A 12,910-nucleotide genomic window follows, 5' to 3' on the forward strand; every position below is an offset into this window, starting at 1 on the left:
TAAAACAGTTCAAATTGTAGAAAATTCAGATTGTTCAAATGCACAGAAATATTTGCCGATACACATACAAGCTGTTGAAAAATTTTATTTTTTTATTTTTTACAAAGTCAGTGCAACATATGCACAGCAGATATATTTACACTGGACTGAACAAAAGTATGCTCACAAGAAACCGTGAACTGAAAAAGAAAATTGCAGAAAAAATATGCAGAAATGTTTAAAAAAAAAAAAAAAAAAAAAAAAAGTGCTCACCTGTGGTCTTTCATGGGTCTTTTCATAGTGTTTGGACTTGGACTTTTGGAGACTTGAGAAAAGGTTTTGCTCTCTGTGTGTCAGTTTAAATAAGTGTGCTATGCATGTCATTTTAGTGTGTTAGCAATTGGAAAAAAGTGTAACCACTGAGGTGTGTGGCCAGGTGGCACATATATTGGCCAATTAGTTCATGTAGTGTCATTTTGAATGGCAGTGTTTTGAAATGGCAAACATGTGACTTTATGTCAGATTGTTGTGTCTTACGCAGAGAACTGTGTTCAGTGCATCTAAAAAGTGCCATTTTGAATTGAAAAATGTGTGTAAAGCAGGGAATGTGTTTAGACTTTTGGAGACTTGAGAAGAGGTTTTGCTCTCTATGTGTCAGTTTAAATAATTGTGCTATGACATTTTAGTGTGTTAGCAATTGGAAAAAAAACTGTAAAACTCGAAAATGCATTTCCTGCAGAAAATGCTTGGGAATGCTGAATAGCTAAATTGCTGAAGCTAAACTGGATTAATAGCTTAAATCCGTGACAAGAAGTTGAACTAGTGAGAATAGTTTGAAAAGTGGGAATAGTTTTAATTAGTATACATTTCATTGACAAGTTGAATAGCACCACTAATGTAAAAGATGTGGAATACGTTTTTTTTTTTTTTTAACAACTAGGGCTAAAGCTAAAATGGATTGCTGGTTAAATTGTGTAAGAAGGTGAAGTTGTAGGAAATGTGCTAATTGTTCTAGTAAATATGAATGTCTTTAAAAAAAGAGAGATTTTGATAACAAAATGCTGCTGCTGCAACACATAGGAGGAAGAGAGAGATACCTATGCCAATACGAGCAGCGACAGAGGTGGCATTGGTGGAAGGTTCATGAACTGTAAAAAAAGAAAAAAGCCAGGTAAGAAAAGTAGGCCTGGTTTAAGCCATGCAGCGTAATTGAGAGTGTGTCACTGTTGCTTTTGACGGACTGCAGTTTGAATTAAACAAATTCATTGGTAATAGATCTCAACTGTAAGAAATAATTAAAAATATAAGATAAAAATATAAAATAATGTTTGTTTCATTAAAACCTAATGGGTGGAACTAAACGTCACAATTTCACTTTAAATCTACCAACCTTCCAAAGGTCACTGAATGATCTCATTTAAACACCACCTGCCTCTTAGTTTTATAACACCAACCTGGTAGAGGTTCATACTGATAGCTAGTTCTGGCAGTAGAAATGTTTAAATTCCACTGACCTATTTCTTTATGACTTACTTTATATTAACACTTTATGCTAGCTGATAGATAAGGCTTATATTTCTTTTGTTTTTTTTGCTAGGTTTCACTAAAAAATATGTAAAATCTATATTTTTTATAACCCTCTCCCCCACAGACACAAGTTTATGTGTTCCATGTCCAAGAAAACACTGTTCACGGCATCTTACAGTAAAAGAGATGAGGACAAAATATCGTTAACAGGTTTTGCATTGCAAATGGTGCTTTTAAAATACCAAACCCAATATGGTTTAACTCAATAAATAATTAATTTCTGCCACCGGAACAACTCTTCCTTGAGAAAAGCTAAAATCCTACAGCCTACACACCCCTAGAAAAATACATGGGTTAAACCTAGCAAACCTAATTTATGTATCGTACCATGGTAGAAATCAAAATTTATTAACTTGGACATATAAAATGATACTTATACAAAAGCTTAAATAAGTCCAACCAAACTGTGCATTATTATCAGCTGTTTGTGGTTTGTCTCTCAGTCTTACCAGCATGTCGGGAGCAGACATTTTTAATTGTTTTCATGTCCTTTTTCCAGCTGACCTGGTTGCTATGGTTACAGATGATGGAGCCATTGGACAGGTAGACATGGAGATCAGCAGCAGAGGGTGTGACCTGTGGTCTCTCTCCTCCCTCCTGACTGCAGGTGTGGGTGTCACATCTAAAGGTGCTGTTAATGTGAGAGTCCTGTGCTCTGCAGCTCACTGTCAGGTTACACCAGTCTGAGCTGTTAGACACAGAGTCCACTGACAGATTAACTGGAGACACTGGATCTGAGGGGGGAGAGGCAGGTGGAGAGGTTTTAGAAACATGGCAGCAGAAACTCTCCATCAGTGTCTGATTGTTAATAAACTCACCTTAGACTGTGATCTTATATCCAGTTATTTGTTTTTCTTCATCCCCAGACACTACTACAGTATAAACTCCACTGTCTGCCTCTTGTAGATTCTTCAATTTCACAGAGTATTTCTCAAGCAACTCAACCCTTCCAGAGTAATCAGAGACTTTTGGTCCTCTACCAGGTAAAAATCGTACTAAATTAACTGTTTTATTGAATCTCGGGATAACAGAATCTTCTTCAGGAACATCAGCTATTGTGACATTCAGAAGGACATCCTCTCCTTTCTGCACAAACACAGGAGTCTCAGCACTGGGCTCTGTAAAACAGACACACAATCAAAATCACACACAGTATATTGTTCTTTGGTCAATACTAATTACTGGGTTACTACTATCTCTAAGTCTCTAAAAATGCCTTGTATCAGATATGTCTCTTGACTCAGCTTGCCTCAGTATAGAAGATTTGGCTAAAGTAAGCCCACTGAGAGTAAGATGTTACTCAAAGTCTTGATTTTTACTTTTTACATGAAAAAGTCTTTCCCTTCTGCCTCTTCTGAAAATTAGGGAACTTTTTTCACCTTGTCCTCTTTTTCTCTCCCCTCTTACCCACATTATTGTTCCCCAGCTTGTACAGAGGAAACAGACAGACTATTAGACAGTCAGTGGCTATAACCACAGAATGAGGTTGTTACACTACGGGAGGAGTAAAGTATACACATGCATCTTGAAAAGACGGACATGTTTTCAACATTTGGTAATGCATGTCAAATCACCTCCAGAGGTTTTTTTGTTAATGTCCCACTGGTTATCTACTGTAAAGTTGAACATGTATTAAAATGTAAAGCTGAAATTTAAAAAAACAACTAGAACAGACTTAAAGAGCGCGTACTTCCACCAAAGACACACAATCCTATAATGTGTTACTTAAATAACACAAAGTGTTTACAGTTTATCTAAATCTGTGTCTGGATCCACATCTACATCAGAATGCAGATAAAATTGAAATACAGAAATAAAATTGTTGACTGAGAGAATTATCATTCTGTTTCAGCATAGAGATTAGGGCCTTGTACAAGAATGAATTTCAAATAATTGACAATGAGCATATAACAGAGAATTGTACCAGGATTTGTATACATTTCTCAATACTAAATAATTAAAAAATGAGTTCCAATAAAACATTACATTTCTTACCTAACTTCTATACTGCTGAAATAGTGCAACTTTGATAACTTTGACTTTGAAAACCGACTAAGTCGATCAACCACGAAGAATATAAATAAAATAAAGTTCTTACCTTGTGCTTCACATGAATGCAGCAGAGAAACAGCACAGAGAAGTATGACAAGCTCCATTTTGCAAAATGTGCCATATGAGGAAGTGGTAAGGCTATTTATGGACTGAGCTCAGCATGCATCTTCTCAGACATGTCTCTGGACAATCCACTAAGAAAAGTTTCAACTTGAACAGTTTCTACAAAAGAAATGGTCCCATTTCATAAATTATCCAATTTAACTTATTACTCTATTATTTGAGCAACTCAAATGAAACAAGTATATGTAGAGCATGGTGTGTACTGTACTGCAGTGTGGCTTGTGCCTTAGCTCCCATCAAGCTTTTTTTCTATCAGTTTTTTTCCATCAGTTGATACCCATCCTGTGAATGGAAGCATCCAGTTGTGTGCCACACAAACCCACCCTGGCTGCTGCAGCAGTGGGTCAATCACATATCAAAGATAAATCAAAGAATGCTTGTGGTGGTTGGCTGCAAGAACAACCATACAAATACTATTTTTTTCTAGATCTGGGTACAAAAAGGATCAAATGCCGGTATTTTTTGACTGGAGAGAAGTTTCAACATTACTTGGTACTGGGATATTACCATCGATACCTTAAAGGTATTGAGTACCTGTCGGTACACGATCCATTCTGCCTGCACGATCCGTTCTGCGCATGCGCAAGATAATACTGTTTTACCGAGGATACGACCTGCACGATCTGTTCCACGCTAGCCTATGGCTAGCCTCCAAACTAACGTTAGCTTGCCTGTGGAGGCTAACGGCAGACCGCTACAATCAGCTAGCGGTTAGCCAAATTAGCTGTTAGCTAAACTAACGTTAGCTTGGCTGTCGACCGGAAGCGTGGAACAGATCGTGCAGTGTCGTAAATCCTCGTACAACAGCGCATGCGCAAAATGTTTGCGCATGCGCAGAACGGATCGTGCAGGCAGAACGAATCGTGTACCGACCAAGGGGGTAAGCTTCGCTTCAGAGCTCGAATCTCCTATGGCGCCATTTTGATGCTACAAAGCAATCACCTCCCGTTAGCATCCCATTGACTGCCATTCATTTTGACGTCACTTTGACAGCGAATAACTTTACATCTGAAGCGTTTAAAGACTCTATTTGTCCATTGTTTATTTCTAAAAAAAAAACACGACAATGTATAAAAGGCTCCATTACCTTGTACCTCACGTTATGGCTCCGTAGCAGACGTTTTTGTAAAAATAGGCTAACGATTGTGTCATAACCACGCGACTTACTGTCGCATAGTAGAGGAATTACCGTATTGCCAGCATAGACTGCATATAAGAATGGACCAACAGATCCCCTTGCTCTGGACGGAGACCAGTGAAGGCCGTTAGAAGCACTTTTCTGGTGAGCGCTGAGCGTTACTGCGCAGCCTCCAACTGAGAGAGACGACGTAAATGTGACGTGAGCAACGTGTCTGAAAGTTGGAAGTCTTCTGGTAGCTGTGCCAAGAGAAATCTCAATCATTCCCAATCTTGCAGAGACGGAGAGCGTAGGTATATGTAAGGAGATAACATAGACACAGGCTAATTATTGATCACTAAAATGATAGTTAACATTAGTAATTAAACTTAAACAGCTAATGTGAGACGAAACTGCCTGCGCGCTTCTCCTGTACTATACGGTAATTCTGCTATGGAGCCATAACGTGAAGTACAAGGTAATGGAGCCTTTTATAAATTGTCGTGTTTCTTTAGAAATAAACAATGGACAAATAGAGTCTTTAAACGCTTCAGATGTAAAGTTATTCGCTGTCAAAGTGGCGCCAAAATGAATGGCAGTCAATGGAATGCTAACGGGGGGTGATCGCTTTGTAGCATTAAAATGGCGCCATAGGAGGTTCGCGGTCCGAGGAGACGCTTACCCCCTTGATTGCCAGGAGAAGCCAAGCTCGCAGGCAATCGGGGGGGGGGCGTGGAGGCATACAGTCAAGTGAGAAGGTGAGAAGCCCATAGAGAGTTTATGAAAAGCATCGGAACAAAATATTTCAGCAACGTTATGATGGATTGTAAATACTTCGGTATGTGGCAAGTGAATTCATATGAAGTAACATTTATCCACGAACAAGTATGATATTTTAAGAAAAGTATATGTTGTTAAATAATGAAGTAGGGTTAACGAGGTATATACGGGGGATGGGGAAATTATACTGGCAATGGAAAAAAAAAACGTTTCAGTGCCAATTGCGGTTAACGTTATTTCTTTATTTATTTACAGATCTACGCTTGAAGATGAATGTGGTCGCTTTCATCATGGTCGAAGCCATCTACAATGTCCTGTCTACATAACATAATGTGAAATAAAGAAAAACGTTCTGTTCAAGTGTTTTTGACCATGATTTATTATCTTAACTTACATGATTTAACACCTATATCTCCCAACTCAACTCACAATTATGTGTTATAATATAACTAATATAGTAATTACTATATTATACGATTTGATTTCCAAATACGCACGCACACACGCGCACACACACACTCATACACACACAAACACACATTAATGTTCATTCGAGGTCAGCTTGCATGCGCTTTATGACAACCCCTGGCAATAGTCAAAGCCAATTTTTCTGGAGAGCCGTGGACTGTGGAGAGACTTCGACCTTGGAAACTTCAAGTTCTGATCATCATTCAAGACAAGTATTGTGTTATAGGTGGTATTTTGTTAATTCAGTGTGTTAACTGTTGCTTGTTTCCGTTTTTTTATTTCATCTTCCTCGATTTACTTCAATTTATTTGTTGCTAGCATATTATCCCTCGTGTGAACATGTCTTGCTGTGTAGCATACATGTGTTCTAACAGACAAGGCTCTTCTTCCAAGTTAAGCTTTTTTAGGTAAGACCACAGTCTCCTTTAGTATAATGTAAGAATATGATTATTTGAATCATCATTATACAAGCCTGACTTCGTTCATGAGTATTAGATTATTAAAGTAGCATTATGTGCAGTTGTGTTAGCTAGATTAATTGCTGTAGCCATGACCTACATCAAGCTAACGTAAAATGCTAATGATTCAGAACTGCTCTCTTTCCCACATCAAAAAGTATTTTTTTATTGTCTACATGCTGTACTCAGTCATACACTATCTATAGTGCCCAGTTGAATGTTTTTTTTTTTTTTTTCATTTTAACCCTCCTTTTGTCCTCTGGGTCAAACTTGACCCGTTTTTTAAAGTTTCTACTAAAAAAATGTGTTTCTTTCAAACAAATGGGCAAAAAAAAACAAGTACATTTTTGGTTCAATAACATTTTTCGCAATATAATTTAATTCCGGATGTTATATTATATTTTACAGCATTTTGGAGGGGGAAAAAACGGTTTAAATGGTTTAAAAAACCATTTCCTGACTAAACTCTGACAAAAGTCTTCCTCTGATTTTAACTTAATTGTCATTGTCAAAATATTTTATAATTTCTGCTTTTTAACTCATAAATTAGGTCTAAAATCATATAAATGAGGTTTATTGACTTTTATGGTTTATTGACCATGATTTCTTTTTTTTATATAATTGTAAAACGTGTGGTAATAAGTTGGTTTAAGGGGGTATATACTGGGGGAAAAGTATAGAAAACGAACAAAGCAAGAAGGGTTAATATACCACCACAGCCACATTTTATTTTTTTGGTTGGATGTGAGTGACGGATCAGCTTGTGCATTGTCACTGCAATTGATTCTCAACTGGGGTGTGCGGTAGTAAGATAATTTTAGGGTAGATTCTTTGAGAAAAAAAAACCCTAATCACTTTTCATCCATTTGGTTTAATTTCCATTCAACACATACAAACTGTTGCTGTTCACACTAGGTAGTTGGTAGTCTGAGGTTGAGAACGCCTCTGCTCCCTTCACTTCAAACAGGACTGTTTCATTTCTTGTCAGGCACGAGTTACCCTTAAACCAGACGCAGTGCCAACCATCTTCTACCCACATTGCCATGTGAAGGCCAAGGTGAGGCACACCAGAGTCAGTAAGAACACAACAGTTAGTAAGACTGACTCTGACACACAAGCTCATAAACGCAGGAACATCAGTCATGACCATGATTACATCAGTTGCACTCGCAGTGAACCACAGACAGTCCAGATGAGTGTAGCCAGCTGCAGCCATAGCCATTCTACAGATCGTGGTGCATACACACTGAGCAACTCCCCCAGTCCTCTAAAGAGGAAGGTCTCATTTGTTCAAAGTCACTTGCGTTCTTGTAAGAAAAAATTGAAGCTTCAAGGTCAGAGAGTCAGAAGACTGAAACAGAAAGTGAAGTCTCTTTCCTCAGTTCTCACTGATCTGAAAGATAAGCTGCTTGTTTCCACCAGCTGTGGTGATATGCTGGAGGCTTCCTTTAGCGGAGTTGCAAAAGAAATTCTCACCAGGGCAAAGGGCAAGAATAAATCTGCTAGAATCTCTGATGATTTGAGATCTTTTGCCATGACTGTCCATTTCTACTCTGCAAAAGCTTATCAGTTTGTTCGTGATAGCTTTGATTGTGTTCTGCCTCATCCTCAAACAATCCGTTCTTGATACAGCAGCATTCCTGCAGACCCAGGCTTTACAGAGGCATCATTCGCTGCCCTCCAATCCCATGTGGAGGAAGGAAGGAAAGATGGTAAGGAGACTGTTTGTGCTCTTATGATGGATGAGATGGCCATCAGAAAGCATGTTGAATATGCTGAAGGGAAATTCCATGGGTATGTTGATGTAGGATGTGGCAAAGTTGATGACTCTTTGCCAGTAGCCAAGGATGCATTGGTCCTTATGGTTGTAGCTGTTAATGGATCTTGGAAAATCCCTGTGGCTTACTAACTCCTTGACGGGTTAAGCGGACAAGAGAGAGCAAATATTGTCACACAGTGTCTTCACAAGCTGCATGACATCGGAGTGCGTGTTGTTTCCCTGACATGTGATGGACCGTCTTGTCACTTCACCATGATGCAGGCTCTTGGAGCCAATATTACAGTTGGAAACATGAGGCCATCTTTTCCTCACCCTGCAAATCCAATGCAGGCCGTGCATGTTGTTTTTGACGTGTGTCACATGATGAAACTCTTGAGGAACGCTTTTGCTGATGGACGTGTTTTCCAGACAGACAGTGGCAAAAAGATTAGGTGGCAATACCTAGAAGACCTCAACAAACTTCAGGAGACTGAGGGCTTGCGGCTGGGTAATAAGCTGAAGATGGCACATATTCAGTGAAGAAATCAGAAGATGAAGGTAAATCTTGCTGCTCAAGTTTTCAGCAGCAGCGTTGCAGATGCCCTTGAATTCTGCAACAAGGAGCTTCACTTGCCTCAGTTTCATGGTTCGGAGGAAACCGTCGAATTTCTGAGAACAATTGATTTAGCTTTTGATGTTCTCAATAGCAGGAACCCTGTGGCAAAGGGTTCCAAAACTCCTTTGAGAAGTTGTAATAAACTTCACATGCTGAGTCTGTTCGAGAGAGCTGAAAATGTCCTTCTGCAGCTCAGAGATAGCTCTGGGAGACATCTTTATGCAGGGCCTAGGAAAACGGGTCCCATTGGATTTGTTGCAAGCTCCAGAAGCATTTCCAACATCTTTAAAGAGCTGGTTGAAGCACAGGATGCACCTTGTAAGTATCTCCTCACTTACAAACTCAGTCAGGATCATCTTGAGCTGTTTTTTTCAGCAGTTAGGGCACGCGGAGGCTACAACAACAATCCAACTGCCCGACAGTTCAAAGCTGCGTACAAACGCCTCCTAGTGAGACATCAAGTGAAAAATGGAACAGGGAACTGTCTCATTAGAGATGGCACCAACATGTTGGCAGTGACAGTTGGTCCAACTTCTCGTCGATTTGATGTCACACCAGCACTCCCTCTGGATTCTGACCACGACTACAGCATCTTACCTTGTGTCGAATCAATATCCGAGTTCAAGGATGCCACTATCCATTACATTGCTGGATTTGTGGTGAAAAAGATGAAGGAGAAAATCTTGTGCATGCCCGGTTCTCTTGCACTGAGTTCTGATTCCAGCATGCATGCTTTCATTGCCTTGAAGAACAGGGGAGGCTTACATAATCCATCAACAAGCATTGTGGAGGTGTGTAAAGCCTCAGAAAGGTGCTTTCAAAGACTTCTGAAGACCAGTGGAGGAAAGCTTCCTCAAGGAAAAGGAGTGACAGCTGCCATTATAATTCAGGTTCTGAGTGATTGTGCTGACAAGAATCTTTTTTCAGAGTTGCACAACCACATGTTTGAGACCAGTGTTGAGGACAATCATGTTCACACCTTGGTTAAGATGGCAGCCTCCATGTACTGCAAGATACGCCTTCATCATTTGGCAAGGCGAGAAACTGAGAAAGTAACAGGGGCTCTTGTGAGAAGGAGGATGAACAAATTAATACTTTTCCATCACCAATAGTATGGTGTTTTTAGTGTACATCTTCCTGTTCTAATAATGTTTACAGCACTTTCTGTGTATCGCTCACACTTGCTTTGCTTAGAGCCCGCATCAACGGGGCAACTTTACATATGTTCAGCTTGCTTGAGAAAAACCTGTCAGTAACATATTTTTGTTCGCTGTTACTCAAATGCTAGCAACAAATTACATGAAGTTTTAAGGTTAAACTGTTATTTTTTGTGATTATACAGTAATTATACTGTTCAAATGTTACACTCAAATGTTCAAATGTTTCAGTCTGTTTGTGGCGTCTGTTTGTTATGTTTGTCTTGTCCTGTGTCCCCACTCTCAGCCTGCACCTTGACGTGGTGAGTGGGCTTCTAACTAAGCCAGGCTAGATGTTGAGAGTTAAAGCCAAGATGCTGGTCATCCTTTCTCTTTTTCAAACATACTGGCGGTTGCTGTTTCCAAGTTTTCCAGTAACAAACACTGCTAAGTATGAAAGAACTTTTAACTCAGATTGAGGACAGAGAAGTTGAAGAAAGAAGGTGAAGAACGTTAAGTTAAATAACATAGACAACATCTGTAGTTTACTGTATTATATGCTTTTCTAGCCAACATGTTTACAGCCACCTATCAGACCAAAGCAATTAAGTGAGTTGAATTATTTTCTCAGCTATGTTATTATTATGTCATTGCTATGACAGGTGTAATAGATCCTGGTGAACTTCTACTGCTGCAGCATCGAGAGCATCCTTACTGTGTCACAGTATGGTATGGCAACTGCTCTGCCTCTGACTGGAACGCACTGCAGAGGGTGGTGAAAACTGCCCAATGCATCACTGCTTCCTCACACCCCTCCATCAAGGCCATCCAGGGCAAACAATGCTTGAGTAAGGCGCACAGCATCGCCAAAGACTAATCTCACCTCAACCAGACTGTTCATCCCATTCCCCTCCAGGATGCGTTACAGGTCTCTATGCACACGGACCAGCAGGTTCAGAGGAAGCCCATTGACACCTCCTTGCCTGTACCTGATGAGCTGAACCACATCCACGGGGCCGCTTTGACAGGGGCAACAAGAAGGTAGCCATCAACGTTGAGCCCCCCCACACACACACTACCCATACAATGTTACTGTTATTACACTGCACATATCTATACATACTGTACATATACAGTACACTATATTGTTCATACTGAATATCCATGTGTTCTGCTCTTATAATGCTACTGTTAATACACTGCACATAGCCTTACTGTAAACCATACCACTTGGTTAACTGTATACTACTGTCTACACTGCACTATGCCATATACTGTTTATACTACACTACCTGTCTATACTGTACTTTTTTTTGCACTTGTGGTTAGACATTAACTGCATTGAATTGTCTCTGTACTTGTACTCTGCACAATGACATTGAAGAGAAATCTAATCAAATCTAATCTAAAGGTGGATTGACACCTCCCTTATCAATATTCACTGTGTAGGCCACTGACTTTGAATATATATCATTATAAAGTTCTACCACATAAGTAATAAAACCACATGACATTTCTGTCAAAGCATGTCTACTTGAAGTGTCTACTGTGTGTTTCAATAATAAATATTGAATCATTTGGTTAATAAGATTGCTTTATTAAAAGTTAAAAGACTCAAACACAAATAAAAACGTTATATAAAAAAGTAATAATAATAATAAATAAAAAATCCCTATCCCCTCTCTAGTTAGCTACATTCGTCGTGGGGAAGAAAAGAGAGAGGCCATGGGGTGGATGGCTAGGGTGATACATCAATGGCACGGAGGGGAAGGGGGAGGGTGGGGTAAGAGCAGTGACTACTGAACAGTGTTATGTCTACCAAAGTGATGATGTATTAATCTAAAGACAAAATGCACATACACAACCCCAAAAGAATGTAACATTCTTTAACTGGTTCATGTTAAAAACATGTTGAGAGGTTTAATCCAGTATCACCCCTACTGGATTAAGACTCTCAAGCCTTCAGCTAAATTATTTAAAAAAATATCATTACCCCTAGTGGATAAATGAACTTTATCCCTAAGAAACAGTTCAGACTTGTAAAATTCAATTTGAGGGTGATGCACGATACCCCCCTGCATTCCCAAGACAAAGGTAGCCATGACACTGTTCACCCATTTACGGGACTTGTCAATTTTCCCCGGATGGCCTGATCTCCACCGACGTCTCTGGGTGATGTCAGACAGCACGATGATCATCTGAGGGAAATGCCGATGGAGATGTTGCAGATCCTGCTTCATCGCTGCGACGAGATCGATGCTCTTCCTGCATCCCAAGTCGTTCCCGCCACAGTGAATCAGCAGGACATCCGGGGCTGCTCTTCCTCTAAGGGACCGGTTGAAGAAAGGAAGGAGTCCGTGCCATCGAAGTCCACCCCAGCCAAACCAGTGAACCACTAGGCCAAGGTTGGCCCCCATGGTCTCTCTGGCCCTCTCTTCCCCACGACGAATGTAGCTGCTGCCCATGATCCAAATCACTGGACCTGTCACAATCACAATCATAAAAGTGTTTTGTCAGTGTCAGTACACATATGTTAACACACACAAGTAACTTGTCTCGGGCCATTGATTTCTCCCTATCCAAACAAAACAGAAAAAGTCTATGCAGATATACAATAAATCACAAATGAATTGCTCTTATCTGTTCATTGAAATAACAATATGACAATATAGGTATTACACGAGGTTCATGTCTATGAGTTCATACTACAAGACATATAATTTCACTGACACAATACTCTGTAAAATATTGTCAGGGTCTGTCTCCGAGGTGGAGGATGCTGCTGGGTCCTAGAAAAATAAAAAAGGCACAGTACAGAGCACATTAGCTTTGGTA

At 39.8% G+C, this 12,910-nt stretch overlaps 1 protein-coding gene and 1 long non-coding RNA gene across 1 annotated transcript; both read right to left on the reverse strand.

The window, feature by feature from the left end:
• LOC116048863 overlaps window positions 1–12,910 on the reverse strand; it is a 110,487-nt gene that overhangs the window by 43,843 nt on the left and 53,734 nt on the right.
• LOC118495809 lies at window positions 1,028–3,750 on the reverse strand. Its single transcript, XR_004898254.1, has 4 exons — window positions 3,665–3,750; window positions 2,385–2,684; window positions 2,016–2,300; window positions 1,028–1,127 (listed from the first exon to the last, which is right to left on the reverse strand). It is a non-coding gene; the product is annotated as an uncharacterized LOC118495809 (long non-coding RNA).

The sequence above is a fragment of the Sander lucioperca genome, chromosome 9, assembly GCF_008315115.2.
Source record: "Sander lucioperca isolate FBNREF2018 chromosome 9, SLUC_FBN_1.2, whole genome shotgun sequence".
Taxonomy (NCBI): domain Eukaryota; kingdom Metazoa; phylum Chordata; class Actinopteri; order Perciformes; family Percidae; genus Sander; species Sander lucioperca.